At 35.6% G+C, this 18,357-nt stretch overlaps 1 non-coding gene across 1 annotated transcript; it reads left to right on the top strand.

The window, feature by feature from the left end:
- The first annotated feature begins 17,698 nt into the window (after nucleotides 1-17,698).
- On the top strand, nucleotides 17,699-17,804 carry LOC121210660 (small nucleolar RNA R71). The gene has a single exon (XR_005905774.1). It is a non-coding gene; the product is annotated as a small nucleolar RNA R71 (small nucleolar RNA).
- Nucleotides 17,805-18,357: the final 553 nt, after the last annotated feature.

Here is an 18,357-nt window from a genome sequence, read left to right on the forward strand (position 1 = left end):
TATAAGGAGCGATGTACACCGGATCTGTACCAGGAAGGAGCTCAATCCCAGACTCTACTTCACAATTTGGGGGTAACCTAGGTAGCTCTTCAGGAAACACATTCGGAAAGTCCTTAACTGTTCTGATATCCTTAACTGAGGAATCCCCAGAATCTCAAACACTAATGTAGGCCAGATACACCTTATATCCCTTACGAACCAATTTTTCGGGTTTCAACACAGAAATCACATTCGACAAGTAGTTCGAACATTTCCCAATTACAGCTACCTCGTTGTCCTCCGCAGTTCTCTATATAACCCTTTTAGTGGCACAATCAAAGCTCACTCGGTGTTTAACCAACTAGTCTATTCCCAGTATTAAACCGAACTCTCCAAAAGGAAGTTCCATCAAATCTGCCAGAAAGATAGCTTCTTGAACCTCCAAACAAACATCTCTAAACAGTTTATTTACCTTCACCGACTGCCCTAATGGACTCAATACAGTAACCTCACTCGTTGTGCTCTCAACCAAGATACCCAAAGTCTCAGACACAGTACAGGCTATAGAGGAATGAGTAAATCCTATATCTACCAGTACAGTATAAGGTACATCATAGATAAAGAATGTACCCGCGATGACGTTCGAAGCATCTCCATCCTCTCGACAACGTGCAGCATAAGCTAGAACCGACTGTCTCACTTCAGTATGCCCAGCACTTCTGCCCGGTGCTCTCTGACCACGACCCAAACCATTACTACCTCTGGCCTGACCACGACCTCTCAAGGGCTGCTGAACTACCCTCGATAGTGGTATAGTACCAGTACCCGGAGCTTGCATCTGATCGAGTCTCCACGGACACTCTCTAATACGACGCTCCAATGAACTGCACTTCAAACAAGCCCCAGTCTTTTTCCAGCACACCTCTAGATGGCATCTACCACAATTAGTACATAGCTGCGGTCCAGTCATAGCAACAGGGACCCCAACTCTAATCAGCCCATCAACTCTAGCCTTTTTCTTAAGCCTCTGTACGGAACTCGAGGGCTCTGAATCCCTCTTGTTCCTACCTCTCTCTTTCTCATGGTTCTGGTGCTCAGCGCGCTTAACCTCTTCGGTAATCTTCGCTTATCAACTAGTGCAGCAAAGTCTTGCTCCCTCTGTGGAGCTATCAAAACTCGTAAACTATCCCTGAGGTTATCCTCGAAGCGAACACATCGTTCTTACTCAGTCGCCACCATCTCTCGTGCATAGCGGCTTAGTCGCAAGAACTTGGCCTCATATTCAGCCACTGATCTAGCCCCTTGAGTCAGATTCAAAAACTCGCTCCTCTGGGCATCCACATAACTAGCACCCACATACTTTCCCTGGAAAGCAATCTTGAAAAATTCTCAGGACAGTCGATCGAGCTGAGTGCCCTTCTTAACCGTAAGCCACCACTGGTAAGCCTCATCACTCAATAAGGACACTACACCCTTTAGTTTCTGCTCAGGAGTACAGTCCAGATCGTCTATGATCCTCTTTGTGGCCTCAATCCAATACTCGGCTACATTAAGGGCGACCCCAGTGACACCTCTGAATATCGCAGCTCCATTAGACCAGAGTTGTTTCGCAACTGACCTTCGGCCCCTAGTACCAGTATTAGGCCCAACGATCCTCTCCAGAATCCGTAACATAGCTTGGGACAATGCGTCGTCCCTAACCGCATAATCATGAGACCCAGTCTCAGTTCTCAACTTTCGGCAAAACAAAGATGAATATGCCTAATCTTTTGTTTTTTTATTTTATTATCATTAATACATAATTTACCAAATTAACCTTTAATAAACCATTATAAAATCACTTAATGGATGGTCATCAATGTCCATTAACCACATCAATAGCATAATAACAACATAAGGACTTTTTCTTTAATAAGTCATAACAAATAGGCACATTTAACATGTAGCAAGTCACTTTTACATTTTACGTGATTAAGTCTTTTTTCTCAAATTAACCACTTAAACGATAAAATTAACACACCAAAATTTCACACATATCTAATTGATGCGTGATATTTGTCACATGTTTTAAATGAATCATTCTTGAGACTAACTTATTATCACGATTAAGGCAAGTGTACCTATCGAACAGTAGCATAGTTCAGCAAGACCGGATTGTCGAACCCAAAAGGAACTATGAGTACTAGTTTTTACTTTCTTTTTATTATCTAGCCTAAAAATTATAAGGTTTGGTTATCTAAACTAATTACTAACTAAGAATGTACAGAAAGAAAACTTGGGAAAACACTTTTAGGAAAATTTGATTGATTGAGACAATACCTAGGGAAAAATCCACCTAGACTTCACTTGTTATTTGACTCTAAATCAGACGATTTATTCATTTGACTTGATCCGTAGAAATCCCTAAGTTATATTATTATCTCTCTCGAGACTAATAACGTCTAAACCTAGGTTGAATAATTGAAATATCTTTCTAATTAATACCCTAGAATTGCATTAACTCGATCTATGGATTACCTTATTAGGTTTCACCCTAATTTGGCAAAAATCTTGTCACCCTATCTCTAGGCCCGTAATCAACTCCACTTAATTATGACAATTTTACTCTTAGACAGATTTTATTCCTCCTCTGAATAAGAGCGCTAACTTGAATCAATATCCTGGAATATTAAAACAAGAATTAAGAACACATAATTAAGAACAAGTCAAATATTTTTCATACAATTCAGATAATAATAACAAGATCTGTCTTAGGTTTCATTCCCCTTAGGTATTTAGGGGGTTTAGTTCATATTTATGAAAGAAAACATCTCAAAAGAATAAAGATAACAATACATAAGAAAACCCAAAACTCCTGAAGGAACTTGAAGGGAGATCTTTAGTCTTGATGATGAATCTGGCTCTTGAGATGGATCAATCGGTTTTCATTGAGTAATTCCTTACTTCCTACTCTGTGTCCCTCTTCTAAGTGCCTCATCAAGTGTTTAAATAGGCTTTAGTATGCCTAAGAGCCCTCAAAATTGGCCTTTTTCGAATTGGACTAAACTTGGGCTCGGCAGGGACACGCCCATGTGCGATTACTTAAGGCCGTGGTCAAGGCTGTTAAATGGGCACCGGCATGTGATCTACCTGTGTAAGTCATGCTTCGATCTTACCAAAGGGACACGCCCGTGTGAGGCAGTCCAGGCCGTGTTGATTTCCTATGTGGGTCCATTTTCTCCATTTTCAGCCCGTTTCTCGCCCTTTTTACTCTCCTATGCTCACCTAAGTATAAAACATGAAATTAAAGAATTACGAGCATCGAATTCACCAATTCTAAGGAGAAACCATCCATAAAATGTGTTAAGTATGGGGTGAAAATATGTATAAATTATGGTTTATCACTAATGTCATGCCATAAACACACGAAATAATATTAAAATATTTTTCTGACTTGGATTTTTAGTTCCAAAACCACTGTTCCTGCTAGAGTTTAAACCGGACAGTTACAACTCTCCCCCCTTAGGGACTTTCGTCCCCAAAAATATTATTAGCGAATAGGTTTGAATATTGCTTTCTCATAGCATCCTCGGGTTCCCACGTAGGATCTTCAACCCCGTGTCGATGCCACAAGACTTTCACTAATGAAATTTTCTTATTGCTCAACTCTTGGATCTCACGAGCTAGAATTTAAATTGGTTCTTCACTGTAGGATAAATCTGGTTGAGTTTCAACCTCAATCGGCGAAATGACATGTGAAGGATCAGATCAGTATCTTCGTAGCATTGATACATGAAATACGTTATGAATCTTTTCTAACTCAGATGGTAATGCTAGCCGATAAGCCACTGGTCTGACTCGCTCGATGATCTCATATAGTCCAATGAGTCGCGGACTCAATTTGCCTTTACGACCAAATCGAAGTATTTTTTTGCACGGAGATACTTTCAAGAACACTTTATCCCCGATCTGAAACTCAATATCTTTCCGTTTCAAGTTTGCATAAGATTTCTGACAATCGGAAGCTGCTTTCAAACTTTCACGAATCACATTCACTTTCCGTTCAGTCTCTTTAATCAAATCGACCTCGTGAATCTTATTCTCACTGAGCTCAATCCAATATAAAGGTGTTTGACATTTTTTACCGTACAATGCTTCGAAAGGTGCCATTTTAATGCTCGATTGAAAACTATTATTATACGCAAATTCAATCAATGGCAGGTATCATTTCCACGTACCTTCAAACGCAATAATGCTACATCTCAACATATCCTTAAGTATCTGAATAATCCGCTCGGATTGATCATCCGTTTGCGGATGAAAAGCAGTACTAAAGTATAACTTTATACCCAGTGCATCTTGCAGTTTCTTCCAGAAACATGATGTAAATCTTGGATCCCTATCTGAAACAATAGAAATAGGTACTCCGTGCAATCTCACAATTTCAGAAACATATAGCGCAGGCAACTTATCTAACGAATAATCCGTTCTCACTGGAATAAAATGAGCTGATTTCGTCAATCTATCAACCATAATCCAAATCGCATTTTTCTTTCTCGGAGACAGAGGCAATCCCGAAACAAAATCCATCGTCACTCTATCCCATTTCCATTCGGGAATCATAATCAGTTGTAACAAACCGGATGGCACCTGATGTTCAGCTTTAACTTGTTGACAGATCAAATATTTCAAAACAAAGTCAGAGATATCTCCTTTCATTCTAGACCACCAGTAATGTTGTCTCAAATCATTATATATTTTCGTACTACCCGGATGTACTGATAGATAACTGTGATGTGATTCTTTCAGAATCATCTATATCACCTCTAGATTTCTCAAAACACAAATTTAATCTTGAAATCTTAGACAATCATCATTATCAATTCGATATCCAGAATCAGAATCCAAATCACACTGAGCTCATTTTACTATGATCTCATTATCAACCTTTTGAGCTTCGCAAATCTACTGAATAAATAATGGTCTCCCTTTCAACTCAGCTACAATCGATCCGTCATCAAATAGAGCCAATTGAGTATTCATTGCACGTAAAGCAAACAAATATTTCAAGCTTAAGGCATCAAAAATAACATTTGCTTTTCCCGGATGGTAGTCAATTACTAACTCGTAGTCTTTTAACAATTTTAGCCATCTTCGCTGTCGTAAATTCAAATCTTTCAGAGTCATCAGATATTTCAAACTCTTATGATCTGAATAAACATGGCATTTCTAACTAAATAAATAATGACGCCAAATCCTCAGTGCAAATACAATGGCTGCTAACTCTAAAACGTGCATCGTGTAATTCTTTTCATGCAGCTTCAACTGTCTCGAGGCATAGGCTATGACTTTGCCTTCCTGCATCAAAACATAGCCTAAACCATTCAATGATACATCACTATAGATTACAAATTCTTTATTCAATTCTGGCTGAACTAACACTGGAGCTTTGGTCAATAAAGCTTTCAGCTGATGCAAACTTTTCTGACAATTCTCGGACCATTCGAACTTTACATCTTCCTGAATCAATCTCATCAACGGAGTTGCAATCATCGAAAAGCCTTTCACGAATTGTCTATAATAACTAGCTAGTCCCAGAAAACTGTAGACTTTAGATACATTTCTCAGAGGCTTCCAATCCATTATTGTAGAAATCTTACTTGGAACAACTCAAATACCAGATGCTGACACAATATGCCCCAGAAAACCAACTTCACGAAACCAAAATTCACATTTATTGAACTTTTCACATAACTGCTTATCACGCAGAGTTTGTAACACAATTATAAATTGCTCAGCATGTTGAGTTTCATCTCTCGAATAGATCAAAATATCATCTATAAACACCACAACAAATCGATCTAGGTATGGTTTGAAAATTCGATTCATCAAGTCCATAAAGATAGCAGGTGCATTCGTTAGTCTAAAAGGCATAACTAAAAACTCATAATGACCATACCTCGTTCTAAATGCAATCTTTGACACATCAAAATCTTTAACTCGCAACTGGTAATAGCTCTATCTCAAATCTCTCTTTGAAAACACAGTAACCTCTTTTAATTAATCAAACAAATCATCAATCCGCGGTAAAGGGTACTTTTTCTTGATCGTCACTTTATTTACTGTCTGTAGTCAATACACATTCTCATCATGCCATCTTTCTTTTACACAAACAACACAGGAGCACCCCAAGGCGAAAAACTCAGTCGTACAAATCCTCTATCGGTTAATTCTTGCAACTGAGCTTTTAATTCTTTTAACTATGTCGGAGTCATTTTATACGGAGCTATCAATATCAGAGTTGTACCCAGTACTAAATCAATGCTAAACCCAACCTCTCGTATCGGTGGTAAACCGATAACTCTTCAGGAAATACATCTGAATACTCATACACAACTGGCACTGATTTAATCTTCTTTTTAGTCATTTTCTTATCAAACACATAAGCTAAATAAGCTTCGCACCCCTTTCTCATATATTTCTGAGCTAACATTGACGAAATCACTGATGGCAAGCCATTCAAATCATCTGACTCAATTCGAATAATCTCATTATTCTAACATCTCAAATCAATCGTCTTTCGTTTGCAATTCACAACAGCATCATGCACCGTTAGCTAATCCATACCCAGGATTATATCAAATTCGTCAAATGGCAATAATATCAAATTGGCTGGAAAGCAATTATCCCGAATCTTCAACGGATAATTCTTCCACACTTTATCAACCAAAACACACATGTCTAAGGGGTTCAATAATCTAATTACAAATTCAGTAGATTCTACAAGTAAAGTCTTACTGGATACTAAGTTTACACATATATATGAATGAGTCAATCCTGGATCTATCAATGTAATAACTTTATTATCATATAGAGTAAAAGTACCGATAATAACATCTGGAGATGATGCTTCTTCGTGAGCGCGAATAGCGTAAGCTCGTGTAGGTGCTCTAGCATCAGATCCTGCCGCAGTGTCTCGTGTCACACCTCTACCACCACTCACATTTCCAACATTACGAGATGGTCTCCCTTTAATTGCAGTGTTACTCGGTCTCGTGTTCTGAGCATTATCTTTTTCAGCTAACTCTGGGTAATCTTTAATAAAGTGATCTCGTGAACCACAACTGTAATAAACTCTATTATTATTTTTCACCCAACAATATCCAAAATGCCATCTTCCACACTGCTGACACTCAGGTTTAGCATATTTTACATTACTAACACTCAATACTAATGTGGCTTGAGCTTTAGGGTTGGTGTATTACTTCCCGCGATCTCTATTCTGATATTCTGTTGAAACTATCGATCGATTAAAATAGTCTCTAGATTTCTTTGATGTGAAATGATAAGATTTATTCATCGATCTCTTCCTCAAATCTCTTGCCTCTGAATTAGCTTTTCACTTTTCTTTGCTCAGATCCTCGGCTTTACAAGTGCTCTCAACTAGTACTACACATTCTTTCAGTTCTAGTATCCCAACTAGCAGCTTTATATCTTCATTCAACCCATCAACAAATCTTTTACACATGATCTCCTCAGTAGACACATATTCTCAAGCATAATTACTCAATCGCACAAATTCTCTTTCATATTCAGTCATAGTCATTCTGCCCTACTTCAATTCCAGAAACTCTCTATGTTTCTGATCGAGAAATCGTTGGCTTATATATTTCTTATAGAACTCAGATTGAAAGAATTCCGAGGTAAGTCATTCTCTAGGAACCACTGATGCCAATGTTTTCAACCAATGATATGCATTATCCCTCAACAACGATACAACACATTTGATACATTCCTCTGGATTACACGATATTTCATCAAATACTCTGATCGTGTTCTCGAGCCAGAATTTTGCTCTCTGCATCGTCATCAACTGTAGCCCGAAACTCTTTAGCCTTATATTTACGAATTTTATCAACAGACGACTTATTCAATCGGATTGGATCTAACACTTACAGCACAACTGGAACTTGTTGAGGAACAAGTGGGGGTGGAGGTTGTTAAGCAGCCGGATTCGTTCGTACAAATTTCGTCAACAGCTCAGTCATCATCTGGAAGAAGGCTTGCTTAGCCTCTCCTCCCTGACTACTAGAAATAGGCTTAAAATCAGCCGACGTTGCCCTTTGAGTGGGAGCGGGCTCATTACTTTCCACATTGTCAGCTATGAGTCGCTCGAGTTCTATTTGCTATATAAAAAACACATTTTAATAGCTAGTAATCATCACACTATCGCAATTCATATATATGGCATGTATAGCTAGACTTTCACTCGCTACGTTAGTCTTAGAATCGACTAAACTGTAGCTCTGATACCAATTAAAATGTAATAACCCTAACCCATATCCAATGTCGAAATAGGGTTACAAGGCGTTACCTATCAATACACTTTATTCTAATACATATAAGCAATCATAATCAAAGTTCATATAAAACATTCACAATATCCCTTACAGAGGTCTACGAGACCTAAAACCATGCTTAGAAGTGGTTCGGGACTAAACCGTGTGAAAATAAGGCATACATACTGACTTGTACCATACGGCTGGAGACACGCCCGTGGAAAAACTAGAGGGGTTACTGACTTGAGTCACACGGCTAACCACATGCCCATGTGTCTAGCCTGTGCTCGAGACTGACTTAAATTTGTAGGGCTACCTTAAGGGACACATGGCTGTGTAACATAGCCGTGTGTCGTACGCGGCCGAGACACATGCCCATGTCTCTGTCCGTGTGGATAAAAATAGGCCATTTGGAAAGCCAATTTGCCACCCCACAATCATGCATACAAATCAACCTATTTGGTACCATTCCAAGTCATTTATAAGCAACCAAAACCCATCAAAACATACACATAACATAACATATATAATAAACCATTTTAACTAATCAAATCAATATTCAAATTATACCAAATCATTATGCCAAAATCGTCACAACTTGCATATATTCCCTATTCACTAATTCATCATAATATCATCTATTTCATATCACAAAACTCATCATATCATCATCTCAAACCAAACCAATTCATAAGGCATTGCATACATCACATATAACACTTACCAAAAACATAAATCAAGCCAACTTAGTTGGTTATACATACTACATTTACAAGCCAAATCTCATGGCTAATATCAAGACTCAAAACATACTAAAATATCACTAACCTATACATGCCATATACCATATATACAAGCTTCAAGAGTACTAACAAGATGATCGATAGTGTGCTAATGTTTTCTCAAAATCTCCGAATTCAAGCTAGCTTCGATGGTCTATAAAACATAGACAAATAACATACAATAAGCTTCATAGCTTAGTAAGTTCGTACCAAAAATACTCAACAGTTCATATTATCTAAATCATCCACTAATAGACACTTAGTAGTTCTCATATCATCATTCAATACTAACTCATAACCATTTATCATGTATATATCATTTCATCAAACTTCATACACATAGTATCAACTACCACATAGGTATTGTACGTACCTATACTTTCTTGTATTTATTTATTTCATTATCACCTCTTTGTTTAACGCATTGATTCGTTCAGAAATCTTTCAATACTCCAAGAACTTGCACACTTAGTGCATTAGTGATTAGGCGAAGTATAACAATTTCGCACACTTAGTGCCATCATATTTAAACCGATGCTATCTCGGTATCGCAAACTTAGTGCCTCATATAGCTGAAGCTATCCCAATTTGCACACTAAGTGCTATATATATAGTCGAAGCTATTTTGAAACGCACATTAAGTGCTAAACATAGTCGATTTATCGGCGTACACAATCGTAGTCACATACAAACAATTTATACATTATTAAAGCATTAAAAGCATAATTTTAATTTCATTTATCATGTACGAACTTACCTCGTACTCGAAATTGACGAATTGGATCAATTACTCGATAATATTCAATTTTTCTCGATCTAAATTCGAATTCTTTCTTTCTTGATTTATATGTATTCAAAATTAACCCATTTAATCACAAATTCATTCAATTTCATCCAAAAATATACATTTGGGCTTTTTGCACTTTAGCCCCTAAACTTTCACATTTTGACATTTTAGTCTCTATTTCACGGAATCACAAAATACACATAATTTCAACAAACCCATGCATAGCCGAATATTTCTTAAGTCCCTAACAGCCCATATTTTCGTTTATTTCACACTTTAAACCACACATTTTACACTTTTCACAAATTAGTCCCTTTTATGCAATTTCACTAAAAATCACTTAGTAAAACATGAACATCTATCACCAAGCTTTCTTATTTCACCATTTAACATCACAAAACTCATTAATTCATCAATGGAATCCCATCAAATCCTCAAAAATTTCATAAATTTAAGCATGGGCTAGCTAGAACACATAACAACGATCACAAAAACATAAAAATCATTAAGAACCAAACAAAAATGAACTTACAATTAAGCTTGGTAATAGCTGAACCCTAAAACACCATGGATGAACACTTTCCTTCTCAAATTTCAGCAAAACAAAGATGCATATGTCTAATATTTTGTTTTTGTTTTATTTTATTATCATTAATACATAATTTACCAAATTAACCTTTAATAAACCATTATAAAATCACTTAATGGATGGTCATTAATGTCCATTAACCACATCAATAGCATAATAAAAACATAAGGAATTTTTCTTTAATAAGCCATAACAAATAGGCATATTTAACATATAGCAAGTCACTTGTGCATTTTACGCGATTAAGTCTTTTTTCTCAAATTAACCACTTAAATGATAAAATTAACACACCAAACTTTCACGGATATCTAATCTCATGCCATAAACACACGAAATAATATTAAAATATTTTTTTGACTCAAATTTGTGGTTCTAAAACTACTATTTAGACTACAGTCTAAACCGGGCTATTACATGCAGGGCCAAAGAAAAAGGGCAAATACAAAATAACATTTTTAGGCTTGAGGTTTGTAATAAGGTTTATTAAGAAGTATCAATAGGCTCAAAACTTGGTACTAAAGATGAACATTAATAGGTTCGCTTTTTGGCTCTGGATGTATTCCAAACAATACCTTAGGTCATCCCTAAATATCTCAACATGCATAAGTTTTGTCAATCAAACAAGCTCAAATTCAACTATTTATCATTCCTACTAACATGCTCGTTTTCTTGTATTTTCTATACCACTTGGTACAGTTGATTGTTTAATTTCTATTTTCAGTGTAATATATAGAACTTTAGTAGTCTAATAATCAAAATTTTAAAATCACCTATCATCATGCCAAATTTATTTGTAAACACAAGCAACCTATATACATGCTCCCAACCAATCACTTGTATTTCTGTAAGCTCAAGCACACAAAAGACAAGAAAAAATAAAAGAAAATATAAAGATTGAAAACAATACAAATTTTTCATATTAGCCCCCACACTTTAATTGACACATTGTCCTCAATGTGTAGCCCTTAAAAAGATAAGGAAAGAAGTTACCGGATTGGTTGTGGTTGCTCTAACTCCTAAAGGTAGGTGCTTCCTCATTTGATCATGTACAACTCGAATTGTTTATGTCTCTTTTGTGTTGGATTCCTATATAGGAAACTTACACAAAATGCAATATAATAAAAATTTAATATTAATCCTACTCCTACAGAGTCTAAATCAAAAGTATCCAAAAATTAATACAAGTCTTTAAAAAATGGAATTAAGAAATCTCTTCACTTTCAGCGTCCTCCTCACCCTCTTCTTCCTCTTTGCTTTCATGTACCTCTTCTTCTTGTTCTAAATTTTTTGGCCCAAACATACCAGGTGTATAGTTGGGGACCCGAATGTTGTTTTGCCTAGAAAATTCCTAAAAAAATTGGTATTGATTCTTGCATCCACTGAATCATTCAATCTAACTTTGGATGACTACTCTCACCAACTTCCTTTTGAGCTTGTGCTAGCCTTTGTGATGAAGTTGGTGTAGTTGTCGCTTTTTACTGTTGCTTATTCCAATCTTTTATCTGTTTGGCTTGTAGCTCAATGTATTATTGGAACAAGGTATCTCTGATGATACTTCGGGGAGGTTTTAACGACTATTCAGTAGATGTCATAGGTACACCCGCCTTTTTACATAAGGCTATCACTAGATATGAAAAAAAAACTCTCATCCTCTAACCGCTAATGCATCTTCTCATGTTCTGGTGGATTTATTTGCCAGTACAAACATGCTTTTTTGTTTTGCAAAATAGCATAGAGTAAAACTGCTTTAAAAGTATTAACGTTAGAAACATTTAAAGTAGGTATGATTTGTGTGCACAAAAATTGAATCCACATCTTAGCCTTATGAAACATAATAGCTTAACGAAAAGATACTGGGATATTGGTACCTGAGCGATATTTCCATTTACCTCTCCCTTCAGTTAAAAAGATTATAATATTATCCATATCTATATCTCAGAAATATTCTAAATCAGTTTCATTAATGAAATCATTCTCATAGTATGAAGCATTATAAAAGTGACAAATAATTCGAGGGGTTACTCGCACTTTTTTCCCTAGCACAAGTACCGATCCCCACATATGGCCTTCAGTATTTTTACACTCTTTGTCCCATAAAGAGCCATAAAATTCTTGAACAATAGAGAGCACAACACTATCTTTAGGGATTGTCCAAAAACGCTCCCACCTATGATATCTAACCAAGGGTCATATTTCCTTACACAAAATCATTGATGGATCAAATCCCCTTTCTTGAATAAAAGTTTTTCCTTGTAGTTTAGTAAAATATTTTCCAATATCTGGGTTTATGAAATTAGAGGGGTTTGTAACCATCGACAGTTCGAGTTCCTTGGTTCGTCTAACTTTTCTAAGAGGCATGTTTAACTAAGAAACAAATCAAGCAATATTCAATAGGATAGTAAAATTTAAAATAGGAACCCTTAACCTTTCATGGATCATTGGATTCCTTATCAAATTTTTGTCTTGTTCGTCATTCTTCACTATGCTTTTGTTTGAACCAAGAGAATTTAAGAGAAGCAATTCTTCTAGACAAATCAAAGAAGAGGAAAAATGGTGTGTTTTTGGGGTTTTAAGGTTTTAAGAGATTAAAAGAAAAAAGAAGATGGTTAAATAGAGGTTAATATGGTTTTAGGTTCAAAACAAAATGTTTTGGGGGTTTAAAATTAGGTAAATTTGGTGTTTAAGCCATCGGGTTGCACAAATGGGTTAGGTTAACCCTGTAGAAAATTGAAGTGATGTCGCGACACAGGGGTTCCATGTCACGACACATTCATTAGTTTGAAGATCTTGGGGAAACTACCTGTGATTTCGCGACTCGATGGTGTCATGTTGCGACATCTATATACTTTTCATTAATTTATGTATTCTGTGCGTATTGTCGTGACACAGGGTTGTCTTGTTGCGACACCGACTCTGTTTCAGCCTAAATTTCTATCTTGGGGATGTCTTGGTCTAAAAATAAACATGTATCAAATAAAAGTGAGAATCTAAACTATGGGGTTAGTTAAATATACAATAATTTACAAACATTAAACAATTCAAATAATTTTAACTTTTACTACTAGATTCATCTAGCAGTATTGTCAGTTTACAGGTGGACAATCTTCTTGTTTTATCAGTATTAGTCTATCGTCCGTCATGTCATTCCACCTCCTACTTGTCCCTTTCTTTGAACTTGTTTATTCTTTCTGCATGCATAAAAGGAAGTGTGTCCCTTGATTTGGGAACGTTAGAAACATATAATTTTTTACACTGTTCTCCAAACTTCCTCTGACATTCCCCTTCGCTTGATTGATGGTCGTATTTAAATATTTTTGTAACACCCCCTACCCGTATTCGTCGTCGAAATAGAGTGCGAGGCATTACCAGAACTTACGGAACCAATTTCTATTTACTCGAACCAAGTACCATTCATTTATCAAAAATTTTTATTACGTACTTTAGATGGGCTTCTGCAGCCCAAATTATGCATTGGGACTAAACCAAAACCAAATCAGAATCACAGGAATTTTTTTGCAAAATCCCAAAATTATACTTACTCTAGCCATGCCAATAACTAGGTTACAAACATCCATTTCCATGTAAACATTGGTATTTAGTCTATACATTCCATTCTTTCAAAATAAATCATTTTCATATACCAAAAGATATGGGTTGATAGTGTGATAAGGCTTCAACTAATCTCCGACCTTCGAGCTTTCAAGCACTGCAAAATAGGGAAAAGGAGAACGGGGTAAGCACATGGTGCTTAGTAAGTTCATGCAACAAGAATTATACTTATCATACTTATACATGCATCATTTAACAGCACAAGTATACATCCAATTCACATAAACATATACCTATCACATACAAACTCAACTTTTGCATTAGTTAAGCAACATCATATAAATTCAATACAAAGATAAATGATTAATGAGCTCATAAAATTCCATAATTTTCATGTTCTTCCATTTCTCATATTTATCCCGTTGAATTTCTTGGAATTTTGATAGATATTCAGTAGTACACTTTTGTGTACAGTTCCGGGTCTATCAATTTGTACACATATAGATACACCCTTTTTCCAGTGAGCACACTCCCGTGAACCTCATTTCTTACAGCGGGATTACCAGTCCAGGCTAAATCCCTTGTATCATATGCTTAAAGAGTATTGTCGGGATTACGAGTCCAGGCTAAATCCCCTGCAGTGACAATTACCCTAATGAGCTTAATTTGGATTACCCGTCTGGGCTAAATACATTTCACACATATTCTTTGGGAGGGCTAATATTTGGATCACCTGCCCGGGTTAAACCCTTTTTACCGTCAATTCCCTTTTTAGTAATCCATCGAAGTCCATTTCATTTAACTGGGATTTATTTCCTTTTTTATTATCGAGAATTATCAATTTTTCATCAAATATCATATAATGAACATCCAAACCATATTCACATCAATAGATATACATTCCAATCATTTAAGAATATAATTCAAGTTACACAAACTTACCCGTAACAATTTTTTGTAGTAGTTGTAGAGATTTCAAGGACAATTTAGTGACTTTTTCCTTCCCTCGTTTATCTTCAACTTCTTGATCTATAATATATAATTTTCCATTTATCAGCATCTAATTTTAATCTAATTTATTTCACAATTTATACCTTTTAATTTTTAAAATTGCATATTTACCCTAATTTTTACATTTTTTAGAATTTGGTCCCTACTCAATTAAACCCCTAATTGAGCTAATTTTTCCTCAATTAACACTTTATTCTATCATATTAAACTACTTCAAAACCTTTGGAAATCAGAATTTCAGCATCAAACCTTAATTCCAAACTTTTTCACAATTAAGTCCTAAAAATCAATTTCTACTAAAAACATTTAACAAATCCATCATTTGAGAAAATTAGAACTTAAAATCCATGTTTATTCATCATAAAATTCCAGTACTCAACCATGCTAACTTTCAATTCATCCATAAAATAAAAAACTAATGAATTTAATAGTAGGACCTAGTTGTAAAAGTCTTAAAAACATAAAAATTACAAGAAAAAGGCAAGAATTAACTCACTTGATGCAAAAAATATGAAATACCAGCTTACAGAACCCCTCCTATGGCGTTTTGGCTGATGAGAATGAAGAAAAATCAAAAGAAATCTAGATATTTCCACTTTAGTCTTAACTTTATTTAGTTAATTATGCAATATTCTAATATTGCCCTTAAATCATCAATTTTCTTGCTGATTTCATGCCCTTACTGTCCAGCCTAAATAATTTTGGGTCTAATTGTCTTTTAAATCCTTTCTCATTAGACACTTAAGCTATTTAATCATCCTTGCAACTTTTACACATTTTTCAATTTAGTCCTTTTTAATTTAATTGACTACCCAAACGTTAAAATTTTCTAACGTAATTTTAATATCACAATACCAACATTTCATAAATATTTATAAAAATATTTTCGACTCAGTTTTATGAGATCGAGGTCTCGATACCTCATTTTTACCCAATTTCTTCAATAAAATTTTTTAATTTTTTTCTAATTAACCATTAAATCGGTAAAATTTTTCTATTGATATTTTCATATGACTTTCCTATCATATTAATATTCATGAAATAATTTTAAAAATGAATATTCTTTTTAAATCAAATTTGTAGTTATCAAACCACTGTTTCGATAACACTGAATTTATGCCAATACAATTTTTGTCTCCCCATTAATTATCATGGTCAAATCATTCTTTTCTAAATCAATGATAGACCTAGAAGTAGGCAAAAAGGGTCTTCCTAATAAAATCGTTATCTCACGATCTTCATCGAAATCAAGCGCTACAAAATCTTCAGGGATAACAAAACTTCGTACCTTGACTAAAACATCTTCCAATACCCCTTTTGGATGTACTGAAGACCTATTAGCCAACTGTAATGTTATTTGAGTAGTTTTAATATCTCCCAACCCTAGTTTTTCAAAAATTGATAGAGGCATTAAATTAATTCTAGCTCCTAAATCACATAGAGCTCTATTAAAATAAATGCTTCCTATCTCTATGTGAATAGTAAAATTCCCCAGGTCTTTCAATTTTTGACATACCTATCTCAAAATAATCACACTACAAAAAGCACTTAAGTTAACTTGTTTGCCTACCTTAATTTTCTTACGCCTCGCCACCATCTCCTTTAAAAACTTGGCGTACTTGGGAACCTTCTCAATTAACTCAATTAAAGGTAGGTTAACATTTAATGTTTTAAACAAGTTCAAGAAACTTACAAATTCATCTCCATCCTGCTTTTGTTTTTCTTCAAGTCTCGAAGGAAATGGGATTTTTGTGATTTCGGCATCTTGAGGTGTTTCTCTTTCTAGTTAACTACCGGGGTTATTACCTCTTCTGGCATCGGTTCATCTTCACCTTCTAGGGATACCTCTTTAGGGTCATCAATATTCTTGATAATTACCTCTAAAGTAGGGTTTTCTGGGCTACTCAGTACTTTACCTGATTGAAGTGTTATCGTATTCACGTGATCTTTACCTTCCCTCCGTGGATTGTCTTCTGTATTATTGGGAATACCTATGCCAATTTGTCTTTTGATGTCGCCCATCATGCTCATCAATTGGCTCATTTGATCCTCGATCTTAGTCAATATTCTTCTTGAGTTGGTGTACTCAGACTACACCTGTTTGACATCAGTTCTTATTGACTGCATTTCTCCCCCAATTCTATCCAAACATTGACCACACGTCGTATGGTCACTTCGGTTAGCCCTATCTTGGGGTTTTTGCAAATAAAGAGGTTGATAATTAGTATTTTTAACTTGATTTGAACTATTACTTGCTCATTTGTTCCCTCCCCATATCAAATTCGGGTGATCTTTCCAACTAGGATTATAAGTATTCGAAGAAGGGTTTCTACCCCTATTCTCTATGTAATTTATATCCTCGACAAGATTATTAATATAGTGGAAGAGCGGTTTGTTTCCCTAATGCATAGATGATGTAGAAACAGATTCGATATGGTTGAGTCTATCCACTAACTGTTGATACTTATCATCCTCCTCGATAGCTTTAACCATAGCGGGTTTCTGGCCATATGTAAATCGTTCGATAAGCCACTGAAAGGATTTTAATGCCATGTTCTCAATGATTTCATCCATATCCTCGTACGTTCTATTCATAAGGGCTCCTACTGCTGCTCCGTCTAATCCAGATCGTGCATTCACATCCAACTCGTTATAAAATACCTGCAGTCGTATCCATTTAGGAAACTTGTGGTGCGAGCATTTATGAATCAACATTTTGAAGCGTTCCCACACCTCATAGAAACTTTGTCCCTCTATCTGTCTAAAGACAACAATCTCTCTTCTTAGCTGAATTGTTTTGCTAATCGGAAAAATCTTCTGTAAAAATTTTCCAGCTAGTTTATCCCATGTTGTGATAGACCCTGGTGCCTGAGAGTCTAACTAAGAAAATGTGTTATCAATCAAGGAAAAGGGGAACAACTGAAGATGAATAGTGTCATCAATAACCTCATTATACTTAAAAGTATCACAGAGTTGGAGGAACCATTTTAAATTCTGATTAGGGTACTCTGTCATTATGCCCAAAACTGTAGATTATTCTAGATCATCTGAATTACTGCCAATTTGATCTCGAAATTATTAGTTGTAATTTTAGGCCTTGCTATACTTTCTTGAACAATTTCCAGACTTGGTAAGGCATAATCCCTTAGCATTCTTTCGTTCCAAGCCGTGTGTATGTCTGCGAGTATCTGTGGAGCTGGTGGGTTTTCTAGGGTGTTATTGTAAGTGTCACCAAATAATGGATTTTCACATGGTACGTTACCTGTAGCAGATAGTGGTGGATCTTACATCTGTTGTTGTTGTTGCTGCTGTTGCTATCGGTGATTTCTTCGGTTATTCTCT

This window comes from Gossypium hirsutum, chromosome A11 (assembly GCF_007990345.1).
Source record: "Gossypium hirsutum isolate 1008001.06 chromosome A11, Gossypium_hirsutum_v2.1, whole genome shotgun sequence".
Lineage (NCBI taxonomy): Eukaryota > Viridiplantae > Streptophyta > Magnoliopsida > Malvales > Malvaceae > Gossypium > Gossypium hirsutum.